Source organism: Megalobrama amblycephala, linkage group LG17, assembly GCF_018812025.1.
Source record: "Megalobrama amblycephala isolate DHTTF-2021 linkage group LG17, ASM1881202v1, whole genome shotgun sequence".
In the NCBI taxonomy this organism is placed as follows: Eukaryota; Metazoa; Chordata; class Actinopteri; order Cypriniformes; family Xenocyprididae; genus Megalobrama; species Megalobrama amblycephala.
In genome coordinates, this window is record NC_063060.1 from 37,701,699 (window position 1) to 37,725,415 (window position 23,717).

Below are 23,717 nucleotides of genomic sequence, written 5' to 3' on the forward strand. Positions count from 1 at the left end.
GTATGGTCGCTTGGGGTTTGCACCTTTTCTGAATCCATTCATGTGTCCAGGATGCCTTCTAACCGATAATTCACAGGCCTGGAAGCCTTTTAACTGCAATATTACGATGTTGGATCAATACATGCGCGTTGTTATAGTGCATCGGTCCAGAGGGACTGCAGCCAGTGTGCTGCTTAGTCCACAGGAGCCACAGACAGCTCCTCATGCCAAGACCATGTTCCATTGTGTCTGAAACCCTCAAAAGCTTTCATCAATCCAAAACGGCTTTGAAGAGGTAGTTCACCCAAAAAGATAATCATTTATTCATCTTTATGTCATTAAAAAGCCTTATGCTGTTGTTTTGTTTTTCTTAAAGTGCCCTATTAAAGAGATAGTTCACCCAAAAATGAAAATGGCCCCATAATTTACTCACCCTCAAGCCATCCTAGGTGTATATGACTTTCTTCTTTCAGCCAAACACAATCGGAGTTAAATTAAAAAATATCCTGGCTCGTCCAAGCTAATGGGAGTAAATGGAGGATGAGTTTTTAAAGTGCAAAAAAGTGCATCCATCGATCATAAAATGTACTCCGCACGGCTCCGGGAGGTTATTAAAGGCCTTCTGAAGCGAATCGATGTGCTTGTGTAAGACAAATATCCTTATTTAAAACTTTATACAGTAAAATAACAAGCTTTTGGCATGAAAGCCATATGCAATCGACTTGCATCCAAAAAGCGTTAACTTCCGTGAAGTACATGGCGTTCTACGCTACGCCATGACGTCCTACATTATAACACATAGTATGTCATGTCATTGTGCACTACATCACAGAAGTTAATGCTTTGTGGATGTTTGTCGAATGCGTATGGCTGTTTTTGAACTTCAAAAACTCATCCTCCAGTCATTCCCATTATAAAGCTTGAAAGAGCCAGGATATTTTTAATATAACTCTGATTGTGTTTGGCTGAAAGAAGAAAGTCATATACACTTAGGATGGCTTGAGGGTGAGTAAATTATGAGGTAATTTCCTTTTTTGGTTGAAATAACCCTTTAAGCCATTTTAAAAGTTCCTAATTTTCTTTTGGAGGTCTCCTACAAAATAGGTTTACATGCATTCAAGGTCAAAAATACTTTAATTTTCTCACACTATACACTGCAACATCAACTGATTTCACAGTGTCTGAAACGGTTTAATAAAGGATTCAGTCTCTCTTAACCCCTCCTTTTCAAGAGCCTTCTCTGCCCTGATTGGTCACATGGCTCAGTATGATTGATCTAACTGCTTACACGGTGTGTGTTGGAAACTTAACATTCATTAGAATATCTGAATTTCAGTTCCAGAGGCTTCCTCAGTGTTTGTAAACACAGTGATACGAACAGTAATGATGCCGTTGTTGTTTTTTACTGTATCAATTCGAGCCTGAGTCCTCATTATTTGGAAGACACGACAAAGTGGAACCTAGCTTTTGCAGCGCAGATAACCGTGTCTTCCCAACATGTCGACAGTATGAACCAAAATCTTCCAGGCCTCAGCTACAACTACACCATTTGAGGGCGGGTCAAATTAGATGTTGTTTGCGGGCAGCCAATAAAAAGCATAGGCTGCCATTATGCAGCCTTTGATACAAACCTATGTAGGTTCATGCTGAAAGTAAGACTGGAATTATTGATGACTTCAGAATCAGGCAGTTCAGAATCTGTTCTTTCTTTTGGGAGACATTAACTTTGAATTGTGTACTTTGAAGAGCTTTTACATTCACAAACAGCTGTATTACATACTACCCCAGGTGGAAAAAAAAGTACATTTCTATAATATACTTAAAGTGCTCTATTTTCGTGCACTAATTTTGTACTTAATATACTAAAAATTCTTCTTTAGTACTTCTTAAGATCATCTTAAGAACATCTAAGTTTACTCAACTGTGCTATTTTGAGACAGCATGAAATATGAACTAAAATGTGCTTTTAATATACTATCTCTGTATTTAAAAAATATATTTAGCTACCACTTGTAGTACACTATGGGTTCAAATGTACTATAAGTGGTATCTAAATATATTTTTTTAAATACATGAATGGTAATAGGGGCACTTTAAAATATGAAATGCAGTGGTTTTCCATACATTAGTTCATAGTGACCAAGTTCCAAAAAGAAAAAGACAGAAAAAAAGCACAACAGCACCATTAAAGTAATGCATACTACTTGTGTGCTATATTCCAAGTATTCTGAATTCATTATTGTTTGTGTGATGAACAGACTGAAATCTCTATTACTGAATCACAAGAGTCATATGGGACTACTACTTTTTTGTTCTTTTTGGAGCTTGACAGATGTGAACACTGTTGTTGTAAGGGGAAAAAACCTGAGTTAATATTCTCTTTTTGTGTTCCACAGAACAAAAATAACAGCATACGGTTTTGGAACAGCATGTGGGTGAAAGCAATAAGGGCTGTCAAACTAAAAGGGCATCCAAAATAAAGTTTATCCAAAATAAGTTTCTTGTTTTTATTTTACACAGTACACACATATACAGTGGCAAGAAAAAGTATGTGAACCACTTGCAAAATCTGTGAAAATGTGAATTTTAATAAAATAAGAGAGATCATACAAAATGCATGTTATTTTTTATTTAGTACTGTCCTGAGTAAGATATTTTACATAAAAGATGTTTGCATTTATTTCACAAGACAATAGCTGAATTTATTTCAATTCAATTCTGAATTTGTGACATCTTTATCCTGTTCAAAAGTTTTCACCCCCCCCCCCCCCCCACTCTTAATGCATTGTGTTTCCTTCTGGAGCATCAGTGAATGTTTAATTAGTTGAGTTAACCTTTTTTTAATAGTTGAGTTTGAGTCCCTCAGTTGTCCTCAGTGTGAAAAGATGGATCTCAAAATCATTCAGTTTAACTGCGCAGAACAAACAAGAGACTCATGAACAACCATCACAAAACAAAAAAACAGTCGTAGATCATCAGGTAACCACACACAGTATTGAGAATCAATGGTTCACATACTTATGAATGGGGTTATTTTAATAAATGCAGCTATTGTTTTGTCTTGTGAACTAAATTTAAACATATTTTGTGTAAAATATCTTACTCAGGACTGTACTAAATAAAAAATAACATGCATTTTGTATGATCCCTCTTATTTTATTAAAATTATTCACATTTTCTCAGATTCTGCAAGTGGTTCACATACTTTTTCTTGCCACTATATTATGTAAAGATGAACTTTTATTTTGGATGCGATTAATCACAATTTATCATTTGACAGCACGAAATAACAGAATTTAAAAATTTGAGTAAAATATTCCAAATGTACTATAAATGTGTCTTTGTTGTTGTGTTTGGAGTGTTGTATCTATCTTTTAGTTTTTCTCCTCTAGTTTGCTGATCAGCTAATACTCAGTTACACCCACCAGTTGGTGGGTGTTATTTTCCATGCATCATCCCCAATGTTTAGTTCTCTAGACAGGCGCTAGACTCATCAGAGCTTTGTTTCTATACTCTCTGTTTGCTTGGTGTGCCAAAACAGTGAAGAGGTCCCTGCATGCAAAGGCGAAACCGGCATGCAATGATGTTTGAGGGGGTGGAAGAGCACTCGGCTGAATGATGGACCATTTCCCAGCTCGTACTGGCAGTTCTCACATCACTAGTCCTCAAAAGATAATGACATCCAGCCCATTTTGCATATTGGCTGCTAGCTTTCATGCCTCCATACATCATAAGCCATTTTACCCTCTGCCCCCATGGGCAACCATTGATAACAGCTTTAAAAGTTAAAACTTAAAAAAGAGAAATGGTTTTAGACTTTATTTTGGTTATGTGAAACAGAACGGAGGTGGATGCTTTATGGATCATAGGTGGGTTAATGGAATTAGATGGTTATGTGTAAGATTAATACTTTTTTCATTCTTTCATTCATATTTCAAAGCAGGAGTTGTGGAGCAGGAGCAGTGTTGTGGTGTTCACTTGTCACTGAATTTGTGAAAATATAATACTATTCTCTTTGGAATTTCAAGACTGAATGCTTCACAAAGCTAATATGGATGACATGTCAAGTTGCTAAGGGAAACAATCAAACTAGACATTCTGTTGTGAAAGGAAGAAAACATTGGAAAGACTTTCCATCTGGAGCAATCCAGCGTGATGCGGTGCCAAGGGCCCATGGTAGTTGATTTTGGCACATATTTGAGGTGGGCATTTACCCTAATATAGGCAAACCATTAGAGACCAATTTCAACCCTGCTGACACAGCCTAACTGCCTGAAATAGTTCCTGACTTGCAGTATGAAGTAGTGCTACCATTACTGTATAATGCATTATGCCTGTAATGGTCTTGTTGTAAGAATATAATGTGAGCTCTGCTATTCTGGTTTGTGGAGCCAAGGTTTTCAAATGATTTGGGAATTCAGATTTCGATCGTAAATGTGATCATTCTTATAAAACATAAACCAAACATTAGTTCTGAAAGCATTTTTTGTTTGAACACCTGAGCTCTAAATGGCATCACCCTATACTTGAAAACTTAGCAAGCAGGGGAAAATGAGTTTATTTCATGCTGTTGTTAAAAGCCAGGCACTGGTGAATCATCTACTATTGTAAAATGTATTTATTTATTTGCATAAACCTGATCTTGTTTGTTTTGAGAAAACACTCATAAACTCAACTGACACCCTGTTTAGTTCATTTCAGTTCACACTTGGTGGACCGACTGCCTCTCAGACACACATTTCATCGTCTCTGCCCAGTGTGCCATAGGGGCCTTGTATAGTTCTGACAGACGGCATGCCAAAGTGTGAGCTAAGCCAAGGCTAGCAGATGCTAACTGGATGAGCACAACTGAACACAACTGACATCCAGACCCCCTGCATGAGTGTCTGTCTCCTATTTTTCTAATTATCTAAGTTTATAAAAAATGACTGTGGCCGTACCATTGCACAGTAATGGTATCAGATAGTGTGCTAAATACCATGTCATTCTGGTTATTATTATTATAATGATAATAATTAAAATAATACATTTAATAATTGTTGTTTATTATTACTAAATATTGAATTTATTGAATTTATAATTAATTTATTTCTTGATCAGTGCCTAGTTATGATTTATTTATTTATTTGTGTTATTTTGTTTTGGAAAGGAAAAGAAAGGTTTGGAAAGGAATGGTTTGGTTTGGAAAGGAAAGGTTTGGTTTGGTTTGGAAAGGAAAGGAAAGGAAAGGAAAGGAAAGGAAAGGAAAGGAAAGGAAAGGAAAGGAAAGGAATGGAAAGGTTTGGATTGGATTGGATTGGATTGGATTGGTTTGGTTTGGTTTGGTTTGGAAAGGAATGCTTTGGTAAGGAAAGGAAAGGAAAGGAAAGGAAAGGAAAGGAAAGGAAAGGAAAGGAAAGGAAAGTTATGGAAAGGTTTGGTTTGGTTTGGTTTGGAAAGGAAAGGAAAGGAAAGGAAAGGAAAGGAAAGGAAAGGAAAGGAAAGGAAAGGAAAGGAAAGGAAAGGAAACTTGACATCTAGACAAGAAATTAAAATCATGCACAGAAATGAAATAATGGCCAATAGGACAAGGATGCTAATAGCTACACAGCCTTGTTTAGCAAATTGCTGCAGAATACTTTGTGGCCGGCGAGTAAATTTATACCTGGTAAATGGTGGATTGAAGTTAGGGTCTTTTATTATGTGTGGTGGAAGAGCATGTTCAGCAGTTGGGGTGAGGGAATCGACTGAAGTGCGCAAGGGGAAGGGGAAGAATAATGCTGCTGACAGTGTGCCCTGAGCAATGGAGAAGTCCATACCTCAATATTGGCCCTCTGCATCATTCCGCCCCACCTCAGTCTGTATTCAACCTACTGACAGCTAATACACAATTGGCAATTGGCCTTATGGGACAACGCAGCTATACTGAAGCCTACTAAGAGTGATCAGGCTATTTTTATTCACCATAAAGCAGGTTATAATAGGGAATATTGCTTTAATCTCAGTGTAGACTGCAAAATGTTTGTTCTACTACACTGTGAAGAAAGGAAGAGGAAAAAATTATAGTTTCACTCAAATAGAAAATAAAGATAACCTGCTAAGCAATTTCTGCAATATATTTGATGAAGCGACTGGTATGGTTTTTTCACAAAATGATTTCCATTTCAGTCAGAATTGAGTACTAGAGGGCTTGCCCTGCTTGCCACTCGTGAACCTACATCTCACAGGAAACACGGCTGATGGAGTGTCCATTTGCATGAGAGAGAGAGGTTACAGCGATGAGAGCGGGTTTATAGGGATTGAATATTGTTTGTTCAGAGTCGGTAGGTTCAGTGTGGTACAATCTTCCCAGTTCTATAACCTTTTGTCTCAACATCACAGTCATATGTAACGTTCCCCCTAATAATTTTTATCTCAAAATGCATGTGTTATACTAAACCCTTCACCGACGATATGTCTGAGAGCACATTTGCCTTGACCCACTTGAAATCTCCTCTCCTCTCATTAGCATATTTGTTCACAGCAATCACTGTTTTGGTTCTCTTTTTTACACTCACACAAAGAATTTTTTTAAAAAAAAGCAACGTCAAAAGTATTCTCTGTATGATCTGAAGGAAAATGTAGACTCTCTCTGACCTTTCTCAATGCTTATCTCACATAATACCATGACCTTTCCAAAGACTGTCTTTAAAATTTCGTTCTGCGTTGTCATTCAACTCCACTGCATGTAGATATACAGAGTACATCTTTTGTGTTCTGAGCAGTTTTTGGAATAAATGCACTATTATTCTAAGTATGGAGATACAGTCTAAGATTTCATTTTCCTGAAAAAGAATCCTAAAAAAGGAGCTTATTCTCAAAATATACTACAGTACATTTCTATTTAAACTTGGAGCTACAACATTTTATTTAACTAATTTTTGCAATTATATTTGAAAATCCATTATAAACGAAAATGGTGTCCAAGTAGGGGTGGACAATAATTCAATATCAATATATATCGCGATATAATTTTTTTCGATAACGGTGATATAATTTTTAAACACATTTCCGGTATTTCGATATATACATTACAGCATCACTGACTTGAGGCGCAGCCGTTAGAAAGAGCAGAACGCGATTGGCTATTTGCGTGATGACGTACACCACAGAGACATGCAGCCACCAGCCTGCCAGTGCTCAACAGTTGTACGCTAAGATCAAACGCGAATGCGGCAATTTTTACAAAATGAGTACACCTGATGCAAAAGCGCTGAAACCGAGCATATGCGCGCTCCGCCTGTATATCATAAAAACAATCGTATTTTTCATGTGTTCGTATTCAAACTCCAGTTCTGACCGCATCGCGAGCAAAATACAAACAACACACGTGCTGTGCTGAGGTAAACAGCCTACGGCTTGCGTATTTGAACGCAGCTAGAGCAGGCAGAGGTGAATGAGCAGCACTTTTGTGTTATTTGAATTCACCCTTTAATGCGATCTCATGCAATCATATTTTCCATTTGTGCTGGTAGATTACAGCAAAACAATCCACTTCCGAGAGAAGTGATGCTTCCTCATGCGTAATACTGCAATTATAATCTTATGCAAACTACAGCGCAGTGATTGGATTAAATGAGCTTTATGTCATGAATATATATGTCGAGATTCGCCCGAAACGGTCTACGTCAGCATGTTCGACCATGCCCATACTTGGGCTGAAAGTACACGATTACGTCAGATTTTGTGACGTTGCTCCGACTCAGCTTTTCAAACAGGAAGACAGAAATCGCTATGAAAAATGCAAAAATAACTATTTTTCACTCATGAATAACATTGAGTACCTTTAGTGTTTTCAATGATGTGCAGCCTATACATATCTGTTTACATTTAAAAAAAAGTGTTTTGGGGTTTCATGACCCTTTAAGAATAATAAAATCAGCCTACGTTATAGTTTAATGTTAAAGATATTAATACTACTAAAGTGAGTGACTCTTATGTTTATTTTTATGTTTGTAGAAGGCTAAATGCAAATAAAAGCTGAACATAAATTTATTTGTATGGTTTTTATTTCTAAAATATTATATAGTTTTATAGGAAGAGATTTCATAAATTTGGCACATTCATTTTTCAGACGTTTGTAGGTACAGACATCCGTTGTGGCTGTTCTTGGCAGTTTTTCTGAGGCTATTATATAGTTCATATCGATATCGGAATTATATCGTATCGACCGAAATTAAGAATTATATCGTGATATAAATTTTGGCCATATCGTCCAGCCCTATGTCCAAGGTTTGTTCAGCATGGCTACTTTAAAACACTTTAACTTCTGACCATACAATTGTCATACAACTATATACATCTGTTGTCAATATTGATAATAATAAGACGTTTTTTGAGCAGCAAATCATCATATTGATACTGAAGACTCAAGTAATAGTTGCTGAAAATTCAGCTTTAAAAAAAAATCTTAGTGACCACAAACAGTATATAATGTATGTACACTATAGATTGAATGAAAATCTAAATTATTTATAGGTTAAATGAATGATTCATAACAAATGAATGAATATAAAATATTTATCTAAATCTCTGTATGATTTATTTTAAACAATTCAAAGCTAGCTTATATTTTATCTGCTTCTCACTTCCTGCTCACTTTGCCATCCAACTTGTGTTTGCCATACAAAAATGTAATTATTTTAATTAATAAATGCTAGTTTTGTAAATACATTCGTAAGGCAGAACTTTATTTGTCTACAAATCTAATGTGCAATTATTTAAGTAAAATACTTTTTAATAACACGCAAAACTGTTCCAAACTTTTGTCTGGTCATGTGTATATATACTGTAAATCTTTACGTGCTGTTCTGAGCTTTCCACCATACCACATCCATAAGAGTTGGCCAGCAGCCTTTTGCAAAACTCCTGGACCGTGAAAGCAGAGTCAAGTCTGGACCATGCAGAGAGCCATGTGAATTCCAATAAGATGTATGGGAAGACAGTCGCAAGAGCCATTTAATCTTGCTCACATTCAGCTTAATCCTACTGAGGCTGATTTACGCCTGTAGGCATTGTGGGAGAGGAACTGTGAGTCATTTGCCCGAGCGCTGCACTGGCAGAATGGTGGAGACATAAAGACAGCGCACATTCTTTTGAACCACACAGATGAAATAAAACATGATGAAAAAAATTCAGACTTCTGCAAGATGAGTCAATTCTCACATAGACGGCTACTCTGTGACTGTCTGCATGAGATATGGGTAAAGACATGAGTCTTATATGTTAAAAATCAAATTGCTTAGACACTCTACAATCTTTTTTCTGTCTGTGAGGTCTATTTCTCTCATCTCTGATCCTTGTTATAATTGGCAGTCAAAGACATGCATACGGTAGGGATAAATCCAATACAAAAGCACACTTTGTTTTTAAAAGAAGTCTCTTATGGCCATCACAGCTGCATTTATTTTATTTTTATTTTTTTCAAAAATACAGTAAAAACTGTAATATTGTGAAATATTACCATTTAAAATAACTGTTTTCTATTTAATAAAATATAATTTATTCCTTCGATGGAAAAGTTGAATTTCCAGCATTATTACCCCAGTCTTCAGTCACATGATCCTTCAGAAATTATTTTAATATGCTGATTTGGTGCTCACAAAACATTACTTATTATCAATGTTGAACACAGTTGTGCTGCTTATTATTTTTGTGGAAAGCTTGATTTTTTTTTTTTTTTTTTTTTCAGGGTTCTTATAGGAGGTTCAAAAGAACAGCAAAGACCCGCCCCCTTTAGTTACTCTTGTGTGAAAGAGGACAAAGAGGACACTGACAACGCGTCGACAGACAAGACACAGCAGGTTCTTTTTGATATGAAAAAAGTCTCAAATTTCGTAATTTTTAAAGACATTTAAACATTAAATACCATTTTTTAATGTGTCGTGACAGATCACTGTTGCACCTCAGTTCTAGAGGCTTGTGAACCAATCATCTCTTCCAACTAGTTAATTTATAGCATCAAATAAACACGGACGAACATCAGAAGAAATGGTGTTTCAAATGCAAAAAGACGTCAGTACACACCTTTTTCAAATCCACCGACATTAATCTACTAACTCCCCTGACTGCTTTGTCGAACAAATTATGGCGTTATGATTGGTGAGATCGCGTGTCAATTAAACTCTCGGTGAAGGTTCAGTTATTTTAAATATAGGCAATTTTTTGTAACAATGTAGAAGTCTTTATTGTTGTTCATTGAATGTACCATATTTTGTCAGTATTATGACAAAAGACTCTTTTAGAAGAAAATAGCGCTTATCATTGAAAACTTCACTCATATACAGGAAGAGCTGGAAGTAGGGAATTGGATTGTGTTCAGATAAGGATCTTCAAATCGTTGGGCCCTCATTTCAAATGTGGCCAAGTTGAGGCTGAGGTGTCAACAACAGTTACTGAATTTAATGGAAGGAGGGATGGCAGATGATGTCAGGACTAAAGAATATTTAATCAGCAGAGAATTTCCATACCTGCCTGCTGCTAATCTCAGTAGTTAGATGATAAGTGCTGAGGGAAATTCTGATGACCATCTCAAAAGCACAAAGTGAACTCAGACATTTGCAGCAAGAATTATTGAGGGCCAGAGACAGGCAGGACGAAAATGGAAAGCAATTCTAATGTTAGAAACAAATATGTTGTCTCTCATATTTTCTCTCAACACAGTCGCAAGAAACATCTTAGCCTCATTAAGTCCTTCAAAAAGGTCATTATAAAGGTGCACAGCAGTGCTAAACTCAATTCGATGTCAATAAGGATTACCTTCATTGATTACAGCACAGCATGTAGTGTCAGATTAAATGAAATATGCATAGAAGGATATGGGTTCAACGAGAGCATTTTTGATATTTTTTATTAACTCCTTTAAACTTTCGTGAGAAAAAGGTCGAAAGGTAAGAGTTTTAAGCAAAATGAGGATAAGTCGATAATGACAGAATTTTCAGTGTGAAGGCGTGACTAAATTAAATTGACCCAAATATAGATATAGATGGGTAATTTCTGCGGCAGCATTTTAGTCACGCTAAAAGTGAAATGTGCTATTTTATTTTATTTGGCTTTGCTTTGCTTAAAAATCACTAGAATTACCCCAAAATATGGTTGCTTTAAGATCTTAATACCGGTGAGAAATAAAACCTGATATATATTTTTTTTCCCTTTGCAATCATGTTCATACACATATTAATTAAAATATAATTCATCAACGTTTTTTAAAGAAACCACTTGAGACAACTATGAATATAAATGAGGTAAAGTAAAATGTGTCGTACCAAATATGCATAACGTGACATTTCATCTTCTCCTCTTTGTTATTTAACAAAAATTGAATACAATAGACTATAATGTAGCTGTCATGTCTACCCTTTTCAAATATAAAATCACAAAACAAAATGGGAAACTTAGCCTATGCGTCCAATCAGCAACAAGGTAGCTAGTCTGTGTTCAGTGTACAAGAGATAAAAAAAGACAAAGGGGGGCAGAGGACAAAGCTAAATGAGTTTTTCTGTTCTTCTGAAAAATTTGTGAAATGGTGCAGTGAACAACTCAAAGTAAAGCCAGTAATGAACTGTGTGTCGGTCACTAATGAGTCTTTCAGCACTGTGCGAATTACAAATTGTCTATCTGAGGTGATCAATCTCTACAAAGTCTACTAATCTCTAAGCATCAATCTCCACTAACCGTTGTATTTCAAAGCACATATATTTACCTAGCTCCAAGAATTTGTCGTAACCAAGGTTGGCCATGAATCTATCATTGATCCCCCATATTGCAGATTTGAGTGAACATAAATAGCACACTGGTACAATACTTGTCCTCGGAGAAACAGTGGTCAGGAGTTGATCGATAGGTTATGTGCATCACATTGCTGCAAGGAAAGGTCAGGGGGCCCAGAATGAAATGCCAGGAGAGTTGGCCATAACCGTAACCATCCATCTTGCCTCCTAGAGACCAGGGGATTGGGGTATAGACAATGACAGGCTTGTGGTGTGTAATTCAATGGTTCTTCTGTCTCTTCTGCTCTGTCTTCCACTTGAAGAGTTAAGCCAGACAGGTTCTCTGGCTTCCATGCTCAGCAGTAATGAATGGTTGTGAGGTTGCAGTGCTGCTGATGTTGTACCTTCAAATGAATCGGTCATATCTGTTGGTAAGGCAGGTGCGTGTCCAGGTGCCACCCAATAATTCTAAACTATGATTGGCCACAGGGCTTAACATAAAATTTTTTTTTGCTCACCAGCTACTGTAGCTAGTGGCTTTCCAAAATTACTAGCCACTCAGCATTTTCACTGGCCACAATTTTGACATCAGTACCATGGGGGAAAACCATATAGATATTTTAAATATTATTTCATATTTGGCAGCAGGTATATTAGGCTGCTATCACTTTAAGACCTGACGCACTGATCCATTATACTGTTACACATGTTTTCTTTCTCAAGTGTTTACGTTCACTTAAAACATAACTGACTGTGTTTACATGAATACTCGTCAAGACTGCCATTTTGACATTATTTTGTGTGTATTTGACTGTTTAAGTGCAATAAGCAGTGAAAAAAAACCTTAATTTAGTACTGAAACGGCTTTATGTGCGCACAAATCTGGGGGAATCAGTAAAATTAAGCGCAATACGTGCAATCCCATGCCAAAATTCAAGCCCTGTAACACCAACAATATTGAATTAATCGTTTTATCTCGTATAGTGTGTCATAGTGGATGACAACAAAGACTTTATATATAGAAAGTTGCACTCTTATTATTATGAATGGGAGAAAGTGCAACGTGCAATATGGTGGAATAAGTCCCGCCTTCTAAATAAGAGCCAATCGCCAATTGGTAAAGTCATCGCGTCAGCTGCCATTAGAAGCTCCGGTTCCTATAGAAACAGTCAGACGCGTGTTTTCTATAGAGATGTGCACTTAGGACTGTGCATGCACATTAGCTTGATCCAGCCTGAAAAATTCAGTCTTCTGTCATGATTTGAGTGTTTAGAAACAAAATTTATGAGACAGTTGTTGTCAGATTTCATTGGTGATTTCAGATATGAAATTTAATCAAAAGCTTGGTGAACAGCTTTGGAGAATTCCCCATTCAAAGAGAAAGAAGCTGCACTTGCATGCCCGAGAGGCATTTCAAAGATGGCCGTCGAGTGAAATGACTTGTCTTAAAGGGACTTTGATGACAACCAACGCCGCGTCTGCAATGCTTCGCGGCATCCTGAGAGACAGACTAGCATGTTTAAATTTTTTTTTCTTTGACGTTGACCAATATGAGCACAGAAGCTCTTCTGTACCCAGCTTTCAAACGTGGCGAAACGAAGAGATAGACGATGGTATTGCCGCTGCTAGGGGGAATTGTGCAATGAAGGAGAGGTTTGTGGAGCTATGACAACAATACTCCTGCCTTTATAATGTTTCTTTGAGGGACTACCGTGACAGAGTGAAAAAAGATGAATGCTGGTGAACAATAGCGAAGGCACTTCAGCAACACAGTGAGTACTGAAATTAACATTGGGCTAGTAGCCTACAACCATTGTTTATTTACATTCTTGATTCCGGAAGTCAGTCGTTAGTTCCGCCTTTTCGATGACATCATGCTTTGTCAGAAAGCGATGATTGGTCACGAAGCAACATGTAGTCTAACATGTGTCTTGTCCGTGACACGACAACAATTTAAGAGTCAAAATCACACAATCTGACACAGTGACTAGTAACAGACAAAAAATATCATGAAGTCTGAACCAGGCATTAAATATACAACCTCCTTGGTTTTCCTATAGCAGTACCCTTCATATTTTATATTCATGCATTTAGTTTTAAGAAAGCAAATTATGCAGTATAATTGTACTGTATCAAATACCAGACACAATACAGCAATTAAAGACGCTTTTCCACCCTCGGGCCAAACCGTTCTCTTTGCTTAACCGTTTCATTCTGTGCCAATCTGGGCCAACCAGTATGGATATGATTTCATTTTCCACTGTGGGGCTGATAACGGAGCTCTTTGGAATGCAATACAGATGCGTCAGTCTTTGCCTTGGTAATGCAAGAAGATATGACGATATAAGATGTAAATAGCAACCAAGTTATGATCGGATATTTCTTTAAATTTTAATATTAATTTGTGTTTACGTTGCTCAAATAGCACCTTTAGCCAGCTACAGAGAAACTAGTAGCCAGACAACAAACATTCAACAAAATTCAGGGAGAATAGCAAAGGCACTGCGATAACTGACCCTGCCACCACATGTAATGTCGTCCAGCTTGACGCCTGTGAAGGCCGGCCGGTACACAGCAACCAATTAAAACTTAGAGAAGTGGTCCTGCTGCTAGGGCTGATTGGTGGAGACTCCTTCTGTGATCATCTGCAGTAGGAGATTGGTGCTTCCTGGTTAGTCATTGCCTTTGATCTTTAAATCTTTGTCAAATAAATCATTTTCCCCTTGGCCCCTTGACCAGCTGGCAGGGAGTATTCCCATTTTGATGCCTCATGTCATGGTGAAATTCACCATTAACTTGGGAATGTGGCTGTGCATACCACATAACCGGATATGCTGTGGATGTCTTAATAGGTAGTGAAATCGCTACAGATCCAAACAGGAAGAAATCTTAGCACTGCAATGATCACGTGTTTGGTAATGCAAGCCTGTTATGATGATTTAAATGATAAAGTCCTATTTTTTAGTGCACTGCACACAGCTGTGAGTTATTCATGTAAATGAGGTGAATCAGAATCCATATTATGAAAGCAGCCCAGCTTCTTATCTATAAATATATGCTATTTTATCATAGTGCCTTAGTTTGGTCTGGGCAGGGGAATTACCCAATTCATTTAAATTAAATGTCCCTTCCATTAAAGGAGAGGACCTGGGATCCCCTTTGAAATTAAATTTGAAAACTACTGAAGCTTATCTAATGAGTAACTTAATATACCATATGATAACTAACATGAAAGACCAATTTACTCATCCTGAACACTAATGAGACTATACTAAAGGCCTGAAGCAGACTTTTAGCTATGGTGAACACAGTATAAAAAGTATAGAAAACACTTCATGTACATATATGTCTGTCTGCTTCATCTTTTTGAGGAATATTATAATTTTATATTTAATTATTTATGCATTTTTATGGTTTTCTCATATCCTCTCATCTTGCTTTAAGGCTGTATGATAGATATTATCATTTTTATATCATGAGTTTTTTTTCCCATTACAATTTATTCACTTGAGTTTTGCATGAAAATGAGCTCGATATCATCCACCCCACAGTTCTGCACTCTGAACTTCGATTGACATTCACAATTTCTACATGACACACGCAAGCAAGTTCAAAGGAGTTCAGGCTGTAGACGTTATTAGGGTGTTTCTTGGTTATTTAGAATTTTGCATGTAATTATGCATGCTAATGAGCCAAGCAAATTACGCTTTCGGAGTTCATGGCAACAGAAGAGATACACAATATAACCAAACATCGGAACTCATTTTCATTATGCACAATTTTACATTTTTTAAAGCCAGAATATTTCCCAAATGATTATCTTCTAATTGCAATACAGCTCACAGAAATCTTCAGTGTTTTCTATTTTGCCCATCACTGTGTGTGTGTGTGTGTGTGTGTAGTCAACCTTTAGCTTTCTGTAGTATAGCAGTTGGATAAAATGAGTTGCTTGCACAAAAATTGTATTTGATAAAAGCACAGGGTGTGTATTATAAAGCTGCCACATACTGAAAAATATCAAGTGGCTTCACAGATAAACTGTGAGATTTCATTTCAGTCTGCCGAAAACCTTATATAATAAAATGTACTTTATATATACAATGTACCTTTCTATCCAGCTCGCACTTTGTGAAGTGTCTTTTCTTAGTGAGATAGCCTCAGACTACTTTTTATATTTCCATTTCAGTGAACGTATACACAGTATATTTTGAATCTACTTTACATGAGTTTATCCTCTGAGACGGTGAATATTGCTTGGGCAGATCGATATTTCTTTTATAACTTCACAGAGCAAATGACAGCCCACATACACACACACACACACACATATCAGCGTCCCCTCCGGGACTGGAAATGGAGTTTTGTGTTCTTCTTCCATTTTAAAACTTCAAAAACCTCAGAGGGCTTCTTGTTAAGCAGGAGAGGATGTTCACTGGGGAAACGTCATGGACTTGCATCCCAATAACTTTGGCCTGCACGTCGCAGATGCAGAAACATTCAGCATCTTCTGCTCACCTTACATAGATGAAACCTCCCTTGACATTATCAGTGGAAATCGATCATGTTTGGATGTCAAATTGAATGGATAGACCTCTCAAATATCAAATCAATATTGTAAACTGATAATCGAGTGGTCATCTCTTCCTTTTGCAGTGGTTTTTGGCCGTTCTGAATCTGATTCTGTTGGTGTGAGGTAGTAGGGTGCATGCTAAGAGAACTGCTCCCTCTGTAGGCAAAGTTAAGAATCAAAAGTGTTGCATAAGTGCTGTCAGCCTATATGCTGGTCTCCAAAGAGTTTATTTTCTCTTGAATGGAGGTGGCCCATTGTTGTCTGATTGCTTGTTGTGACGAAAGAGTCAATGGCTGACTATCGGGTAGGTGTAAGCCCACAATACAAATTCACGATTGCTGGCACTGCTAAATAATGTGGATTAAAATGCTATTCTTCCCACAGAAAGATGGCCTGGTGGGTTTGTTGTATAGACATGGCAAAACCACACCAGGAATCGGCTTTTCCATAATGATTTGTATTGAAACCAACTGTTAAGACAGTGAGAAAGCGAGGGAGAGTGGAAGAGAGAGAAAGAGTGAGTCCACGGACAGCTTAAATATTTCTGCACCAGATTAAAAAGCAAGCTGCTTTGTATTTTGACAGAAAGGGGCATTAAATATTCTTGTACAAAATTGGAAATGTCAGCGTGCATTTGGTCTGCCACTGTCAGAGTGAGAAAAGAGGATTTATGTACATATGTAAGACAACGCAGTCCGTCTTTTACCCCTCAGACTAGTGCAAAAGACAGGACCCACATGCCTAAGAAATCAAGGAATTCGCTCCTTTTCCGGGTTCCTTGCGGTGTCCAGGCAGACATCCAAGCCAAACTGCGAAGAAGCCATCCCGTGAGTCACTGTAGCTGTGGGGCGGTTTTGTTTTAGCTCTCCACTGCTGTTCGTGTTTTTTCTGTATTATGTTCAAAAGCTTCGAAGTGAGGAGAAAGTTTGGAAAGGGAGTTAAGGACTTCTTGCATGTTTTGAGAGCGCCCCTCTGGGTTATTGTCGCTGTGCAAAGAGCTGGAAACTCTTGGGGTGAGCTCTAGATTTAGTTTGAGAAAGCATTGTGGGATGAAATCAAATCCAGTTTAATGAGATGAAGGCAAATGCCCTGTAGAAGGCTGCCACGCCAATGTTGCATAAACTCATTATCACTTATACAGTTAGACACAGTGTTCCGAAATACTCTGAATTAATAAATATGTAATTAAAACCAAATGAAGTCAGTCACAATCAAATAGAACCACTGTTTACATTTTCAATTAGAACAACCAACCATATCCTTTTTTGGGATCCAAAATGAAGTTTCCTGCAGCTTACGTTAATTTGACGTAGGTGACGGACACTGCAGCTATCCATAATAGGATGTGCACAGATACCCAACAGATATAAGACCCCACAAATGCTGTAACATTTAAGTCAGCAGATGATTCCAACACTACAAGATGAGCTCAGTGGTTTAAACCAATATAGATTGAGTGTCCAGTGAACTGTGACAGAGTACTCACCCAGACCGTGAAGGGTGGTTCCACTCCTGTCCCTACAGCGTTTGTATCCGATCGGCTTGTAGCGGCAGTCAGGATTTTGGATTCCAGTGGAGGAATGCAGCTCCCACCCGCTCGGCCCCCCGCCGTACCTCCTCCGCGGTGATTTCACACGGGTTCACTAGGCAGTCAAAAGGGTAATCCAGGTATTGTATTGGCGCTCCGAAGTGACTGAGCTACCTAAGTGCACTCTTTATGAGTACAATTAAAATGTTTGATAGCCATTAGTTGTTTTTCTTTCCTTTTTCTTGATTAAAGATTAAAAACAAGATGCACAAACTTTAACATCAGTTCTTTCCGAATGCAAAGTCCCAGCAAATCGATTTTTTTTTTCAAGCAGGATAGGTGCAATTCAGATCCTGTTGTACAATGTGTGATCTTCCAAAACAAGTAGGATCACATCAGATTACAATCAGACAGATAAATCCATATGAAGCTGATCTCTTCTTTTAACTCATTAGCATTATCCTGCTTCTTCCAAGTCGAAAAACTGCACTTGCCACGGTTGATTTTTGACATCCACTGTCTCTCTCTCTCTTTCTGTGCTTTTCAGTGTGTGTGCCAGAATGCTAAAGCTAGACTTGAGTTGCCCGTGCTGTAGTCATCACTCACTGCCAAGCCCCAAAACGGTGAGCTTCGCGCAGAGGAGAGCTACTCCAAGTCTTTCAGGAAAGCATCTCTTTCTTTTCAACAAGCTCTGTCCAACAGAGACCATAGGCTCCGCCCACTTTGTTCTGATTGGCCGAGCTGGCAGCAGGCAGCGATGTGACGAGGAAGAAGAGAGAGAGCGAAAGAGAGAGGGTGTTTGGGGGGAGGGAGGATAGACCGGGCTCTGTGAGCCCTGGAGGGACAGGGTGGCTAATGAAAGCGAAAATGCTTTTCTCCCGATGCTTTAGCCAAATTTGTCTGCTACAAATTTGTTGTGACTCCTGGCAAACTGAATTCATTCTGACAAAGTCTCCGGTTTCTTAAGGGAGATGTATCTTGTTCTTCATACAATAAAGCCAAAAGTCATTTCTTGTCAGCCTAGCGCCCTGTTAGTGCCAGATATCTTGGGAATATTGAAGGAAATGCTAAAACTCGTACATCTCGCATTGGCGTGGAGACAGTTTGAAGTCAGTGCAATTTAAAATAATGGGAGGACATATTCAAAGCCTCTTGAATGCAAGCCTGCAACCTTAGCCAAAAATGCTGTGGTACGCAGGGAAGGAGACAAGAGGCTGTTTTTTTAATTGATGTCAGTGGAGGAGAGGCTTCACTACACTGAATAAACCATTTATGTGAGGAAGTAGCTTATCGTGTCAGTTGTGTGACAGGTATGATTCTGTTTACAGCACTTCTCATTCATTTCTATGGGATCCGTAAACAGTGATTGACTGTTGCACAACTCTGAACGAAATAAAATGACATCAAGGCTGTAATGTGATTGGCTATCAAAGTTATCCGTTACACTTTCTCCAATGGTAGAACCACAGATCCTCATATCTCCCAATAATAATACCATCTCTGACATATTACTGCATTTCATAAAAGATCCTCAAATTTGCAATGGGAAACAGTCATTTATCTTGCACAGTAACTGCTGAGGGGTTTTTCCAAAACTAGATGTAAATCTTGGGAGATATAGAAATAAATATTGTTCTCTAAAAATAATAGATTTGTGGTGTTTAATGGACATGAAGTGAGGGAGAAACTAAGTTTGATGGGACACAGAGTGCAAGGGAGTTTTTTTTTCTTTCTTTTCTGGCAAAGAACAAATGCTATGCATTTCAATGGAAGCCTATTTCTGCCCCAGAGAAAGAAAGAAAGTCATTGTGAGACTGTGAAATATAAGGTCATATAAGGAGATATAAAGTCACAATGATAAGAAGTAAAGGGTTACTCACCCAAAAATGAAAATGATCCCATAATTTACTCACCCTCAAGCCATCCTATATGACTTTCTTCTTTTTGCCAAACACAATCAGAGTTATATTAAAAAATATTCTGGCTCTTTCAAGCTTTAATGAGAGTGAATGGTACCCCCCAAAAGCACATCCATACGACTAATCCATACGACTCCAGGGGGTTAATAAATGCCTTTCTGGTGTGAAACAATGCATTTTTGTAAGAAAAATATCCATATTTATAAACTAAAATAACTGGCTTCCGGTGATGGCCATACATGAGAGTGACCTCTGACCTGACGCATTACGCAATGACGAACATGGAAGCGCAGATGATAGAGCAAAACAAAACACCGGTCACAAATTAGAAGTCTAAAATGAGAATTTTAAAAGAGAAATGTCGGAGGAGCTTGAGTTTGTTGTCCAGCTCTATTTGTTTGATCTGCGAGAGGCGTCTACTCTCACCTAAGCTTACGCTACTACTACATCCTATGTCATGCGTCGGGTCAGAGGTCATTCTTTTGCCAGAACTCGACTTGCATATGGCCGTTACTGTGATTATAGTTGATAAAGTTATGAATATGGATATTTTTCTTACAAAAACTCATCGCTTTGCTTCAGAAGGCCTTTATTAACCCCCTGGAGCCGTATGGATTACTTTTATGATGGATGGATGTGCTTTTTTGGGCTTCAAAATCTAGGGTACCAATCACTCCCATTATAAAGCTTGAAAGAGCCAGAATATTTTTAATATAACTCCGATTGTGTTTGGCTGAAAGAAAAAAGTCATATACACCTAGGATGGCTTGATGGTGAGTAAATAATGGGATCGTTTTTGGGTGAACTAACACTTTAAGTTTACGTTGTGTCACATATTCATTTACATTGAGACATATTTTAAATGATATGTCTGATTTCACTTGTGAAAAATAAGGTCATTATAACCGTTTTTCCCCTTTGCAGTCACATTAAATGATATGTCGGTGCTTGGCTCTTTTATGCATCACACCGTACACTACATAATTACCAGTCCAGTTTATTTTGACCAGTGCTTACATGTAAGGTTGACAACTGTTCTTATCCATCCCAAGTGAGTGAGCTTTTCCCTGCTTCCAACTGGAGCATTTTCTGCATATCATTTGTCTCCTCTCTGCCTGGGCTTGATAAAAATAAGCTAGGTCTCTGTTTGTGCCGGAAGCATTGCATTTCTATTTGCTTTATAAACCTTGCCACTCTTGTGCAACTGCACAAGCTCTCAGTCTAAAGAAGTAAAACAAAAAGTGTTGAGGTAAGCTAAGGTAGTGTATTAAGAATAAGATAGAGTAAGATGGGTTAAGGCCCCGGGGTAAGATGTCTGTCAACTTTAAATTTTCCTCTTGACCATAGATCATTTTCAGCATATTTAGCTATGCTAATCAACATCAACATTTGTAGATTAGATTTATTCCACTGGAAGAGTTGAGGTTCATCTCATTTTTGATACTAGATATAATTGTTAGAAAGGATTTTTGATGTGTATCTAAAAAGTTACTTTTAAAACCGCCACAAGATAAGTCAATAGAAGATATAAAAAGCTAGCTTCGAGTGCCACTTTCAGACGCCACCATCTGACAGTCTGAACACAGCTCTAATTAAGAGATCGTTAACGTGACCGGGCCTTCAAAACAACAGTCGCAATAATATTCTACAATGTTAACTCCCGTCTATTTGAAGCGCAATGGTCCGTCTCAGCCTACAGGGTTATATTACCACATTAATGGCACTGGCTTTTCATCAGATGTAATACCTGGAATAGCATTGGTCTGGTTTTCACCGCTTCAATGTCACGGCAGTGAGGCAAAGACAATTAAGGTGTATAAATATGTAAATATGGGAGGACACCTCACCAGGAGTCATGGTAATGACATTTTCAGCCCTGGTTTGGTTTATTCCCCAGTCGTCCCAAATTAGAAACCTTAATGACGACCAATAGGCCACAGATGGTCAAACTCTAGGGTACACGAGTCTCCTGATCTCCTTCTGCTTCTTGCAGCATCACTTTTACGTGCCAACAATGCATTACCTTGCCAGCTGCCGCATGCTCAAGGGGGTAATCATTACCTTGAGTAGAAGGTCAATCTATGGCAGCGTTTGCCAGTGAGATCGTGGCCCAGACTGCGTTTGGAGACTGGCAAACTGGACAACAGGGGTGATTCATCTTTGGGGGTGAGGGGGCAGATACACCCTGTCGCTATTTGTCTTGTGACGTTGACATATAAAAAACACTCAGAGGGCACAATCTCTGGAGAGAAACCTGGCGGACATCCACAGTCAGTCTGGACGAGACCTCCTGATGTCTTTTCTCTCTCTTTGTGTCTCTCTTGCATCAAGACTTGTTTGCCTGAACGTTACTTCACAGATTCATAGGAGATAAATGATGTTTGTTGAACATTTGAAAGATGAAAATGGAGTAATATGATTGCGCTAATGTCATAACACTGATCTGTAGCATTTACAGAAAACCTGAATGAATGCGATCAGCATATGTCAGGGCCATTGCTTTGACTCATAGAGAATAAATCTAATTCGAAATCTCGTTTGTTTACAAGCGTATGAGTCTAGTAATAATGTTTTCATCATAATTTTGAATCAAATAACATTAGACTACAAAATGACGTCTTTTCTGCTAGCGTACAAAATGTCAGAATTGCCTGAACTTTGTATTTGTTGTGAAGCCAGAAAGGTCTGTCTGCTTGCAGTCACATGATCTTCTGTGACTGACTTTGGACATATCAAATTATTCATATATTTATTTTCTAGTGTTCTGCATGAACAGCATAACTGGATGAACAGACTGGCAATATTAAAAATGTGTGTGGAAGGGGGAAAAAATGGACATTTAACCAAAAATCCATCCATCCATCCATCCATCCATCCGCTGTAAATTCGAACAAACTCAGTTTACTTAAAAAAAGTTTGGAAACCGATTGCCTTAAAGGGAAAACTGAAGTTAAGTTAATAATCTATTAAAAGTAAAGAAATCTAACTCTTCCCAAGTAAATGAAGTAATAAATATCAAGTTAGTTTAATGTCAATTCTAGTTAACATACTCTAGAATATTTACTAATCTTACTTAAGATTTAATAGTAAGATTACACGAGAAATTCCATTTAACTAACAGTGTTATATTGTGTTCTGCAAACATCTTAAATACTGTTATTCTCAACATGGCTTTAATCTGCCATTTTATGCTACGTAGACTTAAAAAACTATGTGCAATCGGTTTCCACATTTTCTTCAAGTAAAGTGAAAGAAGAATAGTATGTTGTACTGACAAAAGCTTTGTTAGTATAGTTCACTTACACTAGAGTACTACTAACTAAAAGAAGAACTGTAGAGAGTACTTATGTTACTTTAAATAAAATTTTATTGTCACCATTGTTGTGGTTGGCATGCTGAATGTTGAGATAGTGTTAGCACAAACATTTTAAAACATTACTACTGAATACGAAAATTAAACAACTAACTAAACAACATTCAGTTAGAAATCTGGGGCCGTATTCACAAAACATTTTATCTTACCACTAAGAGTTCTCCTAAATAGCAATAAAAGTTCTTAGCTAAGAGTTTTCTCTTAAAACCTATTCACAAAGCTGCTGAGACTAACTTTTACTTAGGAATAGACTGAAGTCTTAAGCTAAGAGTAAGGGCGGAGTTGACATCGTTGCTATGGAGTATACACACAGTGATTGGCTTATGGGGGAGGAGTCAGTGATTTAATCATAGAAATATTGTAGAATGAGGTGTCATGTTTCCATATTAAAATAAAGGTTTTAAAATACAAATGTTGCCCTATTAAAATAAATGTTTTTAATAAAAATGTTGCCATATTAAAATAAAGGTTTTAAAATACAAATGTTGCCCTATTAAAATATTTTTTTTTAATAAAAATGTTGCCATATTCAAATAAAGGTTTTAAAATATAGGCTAAGTGTCACTAATTAAACTAGTATACACAGTTAATTGTCTGCCTCTTGGATGTCTTCATCTCAAGA

At 37.6% G+C, this 23,717-nt stretch overlaps 1 protein-coding gene across 1 annotated transcript in view; it reads right to left on the minus strand.

Annotated features, from left to right (window-relative positions):
* brinp2 (bone morphogenetic protein/retinoic acid inducible neural-specific 2) overlaps positions 1–18,483 on the minus strand; it is a 115,392-nt gene extending 96,909 nt beyond the window's left edge. The window contains exon 1 of the mRNA XM_048163230.1: positions 17,762–18,483. The gene's annotated coding sequence lies outside the window, so the exon portion shown is untranslated. The remainder of the gene's footprint in view (positions 1–17,761) is intronic.
* Positions 18,484–23,717: the final 5,234 nt, after the last annotated feature.